Source organism: Dipodomys merriami, unplaced genomic scaffold, assembly GCF_024711535.1.
Source record: "Dipodomys merriami isolate MVZ:Mamm:240054 unplaced genomic scaffold, mDipMer1.0.p SCAF_2, whole genome shotgun sequence".
In the NCBI taxonomy this organism is placed as follows: Eukaryota; Metazoa; Chordata; class Mammalia; order Rodentia; family Heteromyidae; genus Dipodomys; species Dipodomys merriami.
The window spans coordinates 8,157,008-8,167,535 of record NW_027203381.1 but is presented as its reverse complement, the minus strand read 5'-3'; positions in this window follow the sequence as shown (position 1 = coordinate 8,167,535).

Here is a 10,528-nt window from a genome sequence, read left to right as displayed (position 1 = left end):
CATGGCTCTGGCCACGGAACAGGCAACTGAGCAAGAGACTACACTCCGAGATGGAAGCTGTGGGCACGTGGGGAGCAGGACAGGGGTTTTGAGCCCAGGGTTTTCCTAAAATAGCAGACATTAGGGAGCTGTGGAAGAACAGATTCATTTTCAATACAGCTGAGCTGTATGCTATGCTAGCTGAACTATAGATGAAACTCAGAATTTTCTCCAGGCTTCATGTGAACAGCTACAGGAAACACCCTTGTGGCAGGGGCTTTGTTGTAGTCCTTGCTGTATGCCCCATTCTAAACTAGGACTTAGTGTGTAGTAGGGGCTCAATTAAGTAGTGGTAGCTTCACCCAAGTTATGGATGAGTCCAAGTGAGGGAGGATTAGACCTGGATCCTCCTTTGTTGTGTCTATTTAGGCTTGTCATTAAATATGCTCATTCCTCAGAGTGAGATCAGCTTTCTCTGACTCTTCTCATAAAAATCCCTCAATTTTATAAGTAGTTATTAGAAATGGGTGCAACTATCTTTGTACAAACTTTAGACTCAAAATGGATCAAACATGTTAAATAGCCCTGAAACTCTGAAATGACTAGAGGAAAATACAGAGTAGACACTTCAAGATATAAAGAGAAGCAACAACATTCTGAATAAGACCCACGATTTCTCAGGAAATATGAGCAAGAATTGACAAATGGGATTTCATCACGTTAAAAAGCTTTGGTATATCAAAAGAATCCATTACCACAATGAAGAGACAGCCTACAGAATAGTTGTGAAACATCTTTCTCAGCGATTCATCAGACAAGAGAGTAATAATATGCAGAATATATAAAAAGCTCAAAAAATTATACACCAACAGTACAAAGGTACACAGTGTCTAAAGAGCCAAATAAACTGAATGGACAGTTCTGAAAACAAAGAAGTACAAATGACTAATAAATGTGTGAAGAAACGTTCTACCTCTTTAGCCATAACTGAAATTCCAATAAAAATGACACCAAGACTCCATCTCAACCCAGAAAGAATGGCAATCATCAAGAAAACAAATAACAACCAATGTTGGCAAGGATGTGGGGAAAGGAACTTATATTCTGTTGGTGAAAATATAAATTAGTCAAACTTCTATAGAAATCAGCATGGAAGTTCCTTAAGAAATTAAAAATAGAACAGCCACATGCTATGCTACAGGAACCCGTCAGCACACAATAGAGACCTGCACGTCTGTGTATGGCAGTAGTTTTCTCAATAACCAAATTATGGGATCCGCTTAGCTGCCCAACTGCTGATGAATGGATAAAGAAATGCCGATGCCCACAATGCAGTATTATTCAGCTATAAGCAAGACTGAAACTATTTGCAGGAAAATGCTACTGTAGGTAATCGTATTAAGCAAATTAAGTCATATTGAGAAAAGATAAATGTTAAAAATGCATGAAACCTGAGGTTACCTTGAGTTTCTTTCTTCCTTTTTTTATTTGCTGGTCGTGGGACTTTGATTCAGCCTCAGCGCTATCTCTGAGCTTCTTTTGCTCAAGGGAAACACTCTATCTGTGCCACTTCTGTCTTTTTTGAATAGTTTATTAGAGATAAGAATGTCATGGAATTTCCTGTCCAGGCTGGTTTTGAACCATGGTCCTCAGATCTCAGCCTCCTGAGCAACCTTGATTTTCTTCTAAGCTGTCTGTTACAAGTTTTATAGCTTTGCAGCTTGGGGACAAGTCTACGATTAATTTTGGGTTAATATTTGTAAAATGTGTGAGGTTACTATTAAGTTGTATTTTCTTTTTTGTTTGTCCGTTGTCCAGGTATTCCCGTATGATTTGTTGAGTTATTGAACTGAGTCCAAATTCACATGACTCTATACTTGTCTAGATCTAGTTCCTGGCTCTTCTAGTTCCACTCATTTGCTTGCTCATTCTTTTTTTTTTTTTTTTTAATAAGTTTTGTATTGTGAAAATACTGTACAGAGGGATTACAAGGTAACCAGTACATTTCTTATCAAGCATTGTTGCCTCCTCCTTTGTTTTTCCCCTACCATCCCTTCCCTCCATCTACACAACTACACTCCCTTCCCCCTCACCTAAATAGTAAAGTTCATTTTTTGACATAGCATCTTGTACATCTCATTGTTGCAAGGGTCCACCTGTATCCCTATTTAAACAATTTGTTTTTTCCCTTCCCCTCTCCAAATTATACCAACATCAAATACAGTGAAAACAGGGGTTATACTGTGGGGGAGGGACATACAAAGCAACAAAAAAAGCATATGGGACCTTATAAATACGTTAAAAACAATACCAAGAAAGAAAAAAACACTTGTGTCCTTATTTTGGGCTTCATTTCGCTTAACATCATCTTGCTCATCCTTACCCTAACAACATGTTGCCTTCATTATGGAAGCTGTAAAATGAATTTTTAAAATTTGTAATGTCAATTCTCTACAAAAATGAGTGTTTTTTTTTACATTGTTTGTTATTGTGTTTGGTATTCTATGTCTTTTGCTTATTTAATCAAACTTTAAGTTGCATGTATGCATGCAAAGTCTCTTTTTAAAAAAGGGGATAGATCAAACCTATAAATCAATTTGTGAAAGACAAATTCAAGTGATGAATATTCTTATCCAAGAACATGGACTATCTTTTCATTTATTTTGATCCAGATTGATTTCTTACATCAACAGTTTTGCAGTTTTCTATATTTAGGTCTAGTACAGATTTTGTTAGATTTGTAATGAAGTGTTAATTTTTTATGACAACCTAAACAATGCTATGGTTTTAAATGTCAGTTTCTAGCCCTTACTTTCTAGTGCATAAGAAAAAGAATAGACTTTTGCATATTAACAAAACTTCATCTTTGATAAAAGCAACCAAAATAATCCCAGATATCCTTCACTCAAGGAGAAGTTAAAATATCTTGTGTTAGATCCCTATCATGTAACACTTCTCCAATGTAAAAAGAAACTGTTGGTAAAGGCAACAATGAATCTTCAGAAAATTATACTGAGTGACAACCTGTCAAGGCCCAAAGGTTACATACTGTACAATTCCATCATCACTGAGGTAACAAAACTCTAAAGATGGAGATCAGACAGGTGAATGTCAGGGTTCAAGAATGGGTGTAGTAACTGAAGCAATGAAAGAAAGCATGAGGAATGCTTGTGGTAATGGAACTATTTTGTATTTTGAGTTCTTTGGTGTGAACATCCTGGCTGAGACATTGTATTGTAGCTTTGCAAATATTACTATTGTGAGAAACTGATCAAAGGATCTACAGGATCTCTATTATTTCATAAATTGCCTATGAGTCAATAATCTCAAAATGAAAGGCTATTATTGACATACAGTGATTTGATTCATGCATGGACTTGCATTAATCCAACAGGAATGAAGCATTTCTATTACTCTACAAGCTTTGTTTTATCCATTTCCAGCCAATCCTCCTGAAGACAGCTGTTTTTTGGGTTTCATTATTATTACTATTACTATTACTATTATTATTATTATTATTTTATTTTTGTCAGTTGGGGGTTTGAACTCTGGGCCTGGGCACTGTCCCTATACTCTTCAGCTCAAGGTGAGTGCTCTACCGCTTGAGCCATGGAGCCACTTCCAGTTTTCTGGTGGTTTTTTGGAGATAAGAATGTCACGGAGTTTCCTGCTCAGGCTGGCTTTGAACCATGATCCTCAGATCTCAATCTCCTGAAGAGCTAGGATTACAGGCATAAACCACCAGTGCCTGGCTCGGATTTTGAAGTATATATATTCTCTGAGCTGGGCACTGGTAGCTAATGCTTGTAATCTTAGCTGCTTTCGAGTCAGAGTAAGAATGGGAGGATTGTTGTTCAAGGCCAGACTGGGCAGAAAATTTTGTGAGACATTTTCTCAATCTGTGGAGATTGGTACAGTGGTGCATGCCTATCATCCAGGGTGACATCCAAGGCTGCATTTGGAAAGATCATGATTCCAGGCCAGCCTGGGCAAAATAGTCATGGAGACCTTGTCTCCAGAGATGGAAAACTAGACACAGTTGTTTTGTGCTTGCAATCCCAGCGGCAGCATAAGGCTTAAATATAGTTGGCTCACATCCAGGAGGGAAACAGAGCCCTATCCTAAAAACAGAAATAGGAGCAAGAGCCAGGCATAGCTCAGCAGACAAGCAAATGTGAGGCTCTGCCTTTAGATTCTCCAGTATCTCTCTCTCTCCCCACAAAAACAGTGTGTACCATTTATAATTTTTGTTTTAAAGCCTGGCTTATTTCCACTGAGGTGATACATCAGTATTTTGTTCGTTTTTAATGCTGGATTTTGATCTTCTGTAAGAAGGTAAATTAATTTTTTTTGGATTTTCTACTTGATGGACATTCAGTATTTGGTTCTCACATTCAAAACTGCTATCAAGAGCTGGGCATGGTGTCTCCCAGCTGTAATCCCAGCACTTGGGAAAGGCAGGTGGAGGCAGGTGGACTGTTAAGTTTGAGGTCAGCCTGGACTTACATAGTGAGAACAAACTTGGGATGTGGGAGCAGCGATCCACAAATAGCTGTCTCGGGTAAGTAAGTACTTCAGAGGAATTGGAGGAAGATGTTCACCCTTAGGTCACAGGGTAAATGCATTTTTGACTTCTGGAAAGAATCCGTCTGTTTTCTGAATGGAATCATTATTGCTGGAGAGTTCTGGTTTGTCCATATTCTTGTCAACTTAGTATAATCAGTCTTTGTGATTTACTCATTCTTATGGGTGTGATGTGGTATGTCTTTGTGTTTCTAACTCCCTTATTGTAATGACTAATGGTGTCAAGTATTTTGCTAAATGTTTCCTGTCTCTTTACACATATTCTTTTGTGAAGTGCCAGAACAAATGTTTTGCCTGTTTGTTTTTCTTTAATTTTTTGAATTATAGGGTTATTTTTTTGGTATTCTCTATGATATAACATTTCTGTGTGGTAAATAACTTCTCCCATCTGGATTTTTTTAAAAGTTTCTTGATAGTGTCTCTTGATGGGCTTTATAGGTTTTATTTTTACAAGACCAATTCTCTTTTAGTTTATGTTTTGACTTGTGCATTCCTGGATTCCTTTTGACTTACCTGAGAAAAAAATGTTCCAAGCATACACATGAGAGTAAGATTGAAAACATCCATACTTCTAGAGCCTAAAAGGGCTCATTAGAATCGGAAGGCTCTCCACCGCCTGGAAAATAAAGTGGTAGCATTGTTGATTGTTTTTCTGGAGATGGTTCTCACACACTTTCTAATTTTTTTTTTCTTTTTGCATCTCTAGGTCATTGTCAAATGCTTGTCTGACTACATGGAAAGTGCTCTGGGTGATGCTTTAAAAATTCTTGATTTTCACATGGCATGACTTCTGTGGAAGGAATTGTTTTATGCACAGGGGAAGAAAAGAATTGCAATGTCTTATTGAAAACTGCCCCATGGGTTTTATTTTCTTTGAAAATATTTTCCAAGATAGTGTTGAAATGTTGGCAAAAAGTGGAGACTCTTTGTGGGGAGCATATTCCAAGGGTCTAGGAAGCCCAAAAGCTGAAGACTTTGCAACTGACAGCAAAATGCATTTGTAGATACCTGGAAAATAAAGGGTGGATCTGGCCACTCTTGGTATTCAGTGAGGAAGCCTGTGTGGGTTCTTGAATTAGTATAGGCTAATAAATATATTCAACTGAAAAAAAGATAGGTCAGAGGATGCCAATTAGGCACATGAATTGTTGGCTCCAACAATGGGACTTCTGACTCTGGTTCTATGACCTACACCAATGCATGACTTATAGTCATGGTGGCCACTGGCATCTCACATGAGCTCTGTGCTGGGAAAACCAAAGGCAAGAGGAGTAGGTAGGAAAGCACACGTCCTCTGACACCTGGAACCCACAGGAAGCTAGTGGAGGGGCATATTCCTCTGAACTCACCAACAGAGTATGCCCTGGATGGATGTGCTAGACACCACTGGTGGACCCCACGGATGCTGTCATCAAACCCCTTGATGCATCTATGACTGAGACTACCAGGGCAGGGCAGGAATTACACCTTGACACTACCTGCATCACATCTTGCTTGGAACTTCAGGACTTTAATACGTGAACTGCATGTCTGACACACACATAGTGTAGTGTGTGTTTGCACACATTGGTCTGTGACCAATGAAATAAAAGCCAATAACTCTACCTTACTTTTACCTATTGGTAGACATCTCTGAGAAACTTTTTGTAAGGCCCTCTAAAGGCTTGAAGGATGTATTAACAGTGATCAACTCCAATAGAATAAAATTAAAAAGCAAAGAAATAGGAGAGAAAGCAAAATAGAAATGAAAGCTTCTCCACTACTTGCTATGAAGTTGATCAGTGATAACACAGGCCTTCAGTGAGGCCTTACAAAATGTTGTATATATGTGCTATGTCTCACCCCCCCACACACACACAATGGAATTCTGTGCTTCCATCAGAAAGAATGATACCACCCCATTTGTTAGGAAATGGAAAGACTTGAAAAAAATCATATTATGTGAAGTAAGCCAGACCCAAATAAACAGGCCCCATGTTTTCCTTATTTGCAATAATTATTATATGTCTAGGGTAATCTTATTAGATAAGCAGAAAAGCTCAAAGGCTATGTACATATGACCATATAGGATGATGCTAAGCGAAATGTACCCTAAGATATGGACACAAGAGGTTTTTCTTTGCTGTTGTTGTTTTTAATGTACTATGTGATTAATTTTTTTTTTTGTATTTCTTCCCTCTATGGTATATCCCTGTTCTCACTGTATTTGATTTTGGTACCTTGCATCTTGTATACACACTTATCTAATTAGGGGAGGGAAAGGGGAATAAACAAAATAATGAAACAAGGACACAGAATGACCCATTGCAACAATGAGACTCACAAGACACTATGTTGAAAAAGAACTTTACAACTTTGGGGGTGGGAAGTGGGGGAGGTGGGGAAGGATGGGTTAGCAGGAGAAAAACAAAGGAGGGGGTAACAATGCTCGACAAGAAATGTACTCATTACCCTACTCATGTAACTGTAACCCCCTCTGTACAACACCTTCACAATAAAATAAAATTAAAAAATTATTCTAAAGGTGATGTACAGAGGGATTACAATTTTATGTCAGGTAAGTACATTTCATTTTGAAGTTTCACCCCTTCCCTCATTTCTTCCCTGTTTTTCCTCTCTTGACTCTTCTCCCTAAGTTCCATAGTTCATTTCTTACAGTGTCTAGTGAGTATCACTGCTTAATTAGTTCACCCTTTGTCTCACTGTTTTTGCACTTTCCTTTCCCCTCCTCAAATTAGATAAACTTACATACAAGACAAATGGTACAGAAATAAAAAATAGTGACAAAAGGGAATAAACCAAAGAAAAAAAGGAAAAAAAAAGAACCACAAACTTCTTGCTTGTATTTCTTGGAGTTCATTTCAATAAGCATCATTATATATGATCATATGCACATAGCTGTTGAGCCATTGTGATACTCTCCTAAGAATACCTTCCTTTGTTCTCGCTGTGAGAATGTTTAGACTGCTGTTTAATCATGTCCAAGTGTAATTATTGTCTTTTGCTATCCATTGGGTTTACTTGTAGATTTATGGACACATTCTAATTAATACAAATGAGAAAAAGCATGCAGCCTATGTTTCTGTAGGTCTGCCTTACTTCTCTTAATATAATTTTTTCTGTCTTTCCATTTCCTTATGATTGGGGTAATGTCATTCTTTCTGCTGGAAGCATAGAATTCCATCGTATATATGCACCACATTTTCTTGATCCTTTTGTCCACTGAGGGGCATCTGGATTGATTCCATAGTTTACCTATGGTAAACAATGATGCAATGAACATGATTGTGCTGGTGGCTTTAGTGCGGTCTGGTTTGTGATCATTTGGATAAATACCTAGGAGTGGGATTGCTGGGTCACAGGGAAGCCCTATGTTTAGTCTTTTGTTTCTCCCATATTTCAGTTCCCTATGAATAGAAGTACATGCTTGTGAGATGTTGTTTGTTACTCTGACTTCTGGTCATAAACTTTGTATGTCTCTATTCTTGAAAAATCCAAGTTAAGACTCAGAGGCAGGAGGAACGAATGAGAGGATAAAGAGAGGCACAGAGTGTTTGGTGAATTGATGTTCCATTAGGAACCAAACATCAGAAATAAATGATTCCTTTACCATGGGGAAAAATAACAGGGATACAATGTAGATGAGGGACAAAGCTATCAAAGATGACTTTCTTTGATGAGCCTAATTCCTAGGAAAAAAGAAAGCCAGGAAATTCAATCCTTTTTTTTATGGGGTCTCAATAGAGATCAAAACAAAATCAAGAGGTGCACTTGAGCCTGGCAAACCAAGATGCCACATTGGCTCATATTAGAAAACACTTGCTTTGAGAAGAGAAGGGAAGAAAGTTGTATACAGTCATTTTTATGAGAACGCTGCGGACCCAATGTAAATTAGGAGCATACTTTTAGATCCAGGTTTTTTGGTTCTTTTTTAATATATATTTTTATTGTAAAGATACTGTACAGAGGGGTTACAGTTACATGGGCAAGGTAATGAGTCCATTTCCTATTGAGCACTGCTATACCCTCCTTTATATTTCCCCTACCACCCCTTTCTTCCCCAGCTCCCCAACTCCTCCTTCCCCTCTCCAGTCCTTCCCCCCTTGCAAAGTTGTAAAGTTCATTTTTAGTATACTGTCATGTACATCTCATTGTTACAATGGGTCATCCTGTATCCTTATTTCAGCATTTTGTTATTTCCCTTCCCCTCTCCAAATTAGAAAAATCTATATACAAGATGCAGGGCACCGAATCAAATACAGTGACAACAGGGGTTATACCATGGGGGAAGAACATACAAAAGAAACAAAAAAGTTTCACATAGTGCATTATAAACATCAAGAAGAACAGCAACAAAGATAATACCTCTTGTGTCCCTATTTGGGGTTCATTTCATTTAGCATCAGGTTATATGGTTATTAAGTACATAGCTTTTGACCTCTTCTGCTTGTCCTAGACATATACTAGTTATTGCAGATAAGGGAAACCAGGGGACCTATGTTTCTTTGAGTCTGGCTTACTTCATTTAATATAATTTTTCCAAGTCTTTTCATTTCCTAACGAATGGGGTGGTGTCATTCTTTCTGATGGAGGCATAGAATTCCATTTTGTGTGTGTGTGTGTGTGTGTGTGTGTGTGTGTGTGTGTGTGTGTGTGCCCCTACTGTGTGCCCCTACTGAGGGGCATCTGGGTTAGTTCCATCTCTTAGCTATGGTAAATAATGCTACAGTAAACATAGTTGTGCTGGTAGCTTTAGTATGGCTTTGTTTGCATATCTAAAATATATTTAGAACTCAAAAAATCAAATCCCTCAAAAAACAAGTCCTCAAAGAAACAACAGCCTGATTAATAAGTGGGCTAAAGACTTAAAGAAACTTTTCTGAAGAGAAAATAAGGATGGCCAAAGGACACATGAAGAAATGCTCAACTTCTCTAGCCAAAAAGAAATGCAAATTCCACCTCACCCCAGTTAGAATGGCTATAATCAAGAACTCTAATAACAACAGATGCTGGAGGGGATGTGGACAGAAGGAAACCTTACTGCATTGTTAGTGGGAGTGTAAACTTGTTCAACCACTTTGGAAAGCAATATGGAGGTTCCTCAAAAGACTCTACATAGAGCTCCCCTATAACACAGCAATCCCACTTTTAGGCATTTACCCAAATGATCACAAACAAGGTTTTCTGGTTCTTGTGTCTTGTAGGATGATTTTATTTTGACTTAGGAGAGGATTACTGCACACTAAAAATACATGGACATAAGACTCTTTCTCCTACTACAAACAGGGCAATCTGTCTGCACCACTTTGGTTGGAAGTGGTGTGATTTTCAGGGAGATGCATGGTATATTATATGGACAAGACTGGCCTTTGGGAAGCCAATAAAGCCTTCTGATCATACTAATTCTGGCTACTGTACCTTTCAACATTTTGTCTCCAGCTCTCATCCCTATCCTTGAACCTTTTGTTTTTCTCCCCCACGTCTGAGTTGTACCTCAGCCTTAGACCTCTAGGTAGTGGTGGCTTGTTGTTTCTCTAAGCTTTTAAATTGAAGCCACAGAATAGCTCTTTCTTGAGTACACTCTGTGTTCTTTTTTATGGCAAGAAGCATTTGCTTGCCAGCAGATTGCTGAAGTTCCACATAAAAATGAATGCTATACACAGAAGAGGCCAGGTTCCTGTTTAGTTGCTTTGTATCATGAACATGGACACTAGAAATCCATGAAATTTTGAATTTGGCATTGCCAATTTGATATGTTGATGTCATTCTTTTTAGAAAGACAGTTGTTGTTTTTCCTAACTAGAAGCCAGACTTGTGTGTGTGTTGAAGGAGAAGAGGAGGAACGGCTAGCTTCTGGAAGCATCAGGAAGCCCTAGCCTCTGCAGTTGTAATCTTTAGAAGGACTTCCTTCTTAGGGCTGTCCTTTCCACCCAGGAGGTTGGGAGCTGAATCACTAAGGATACAG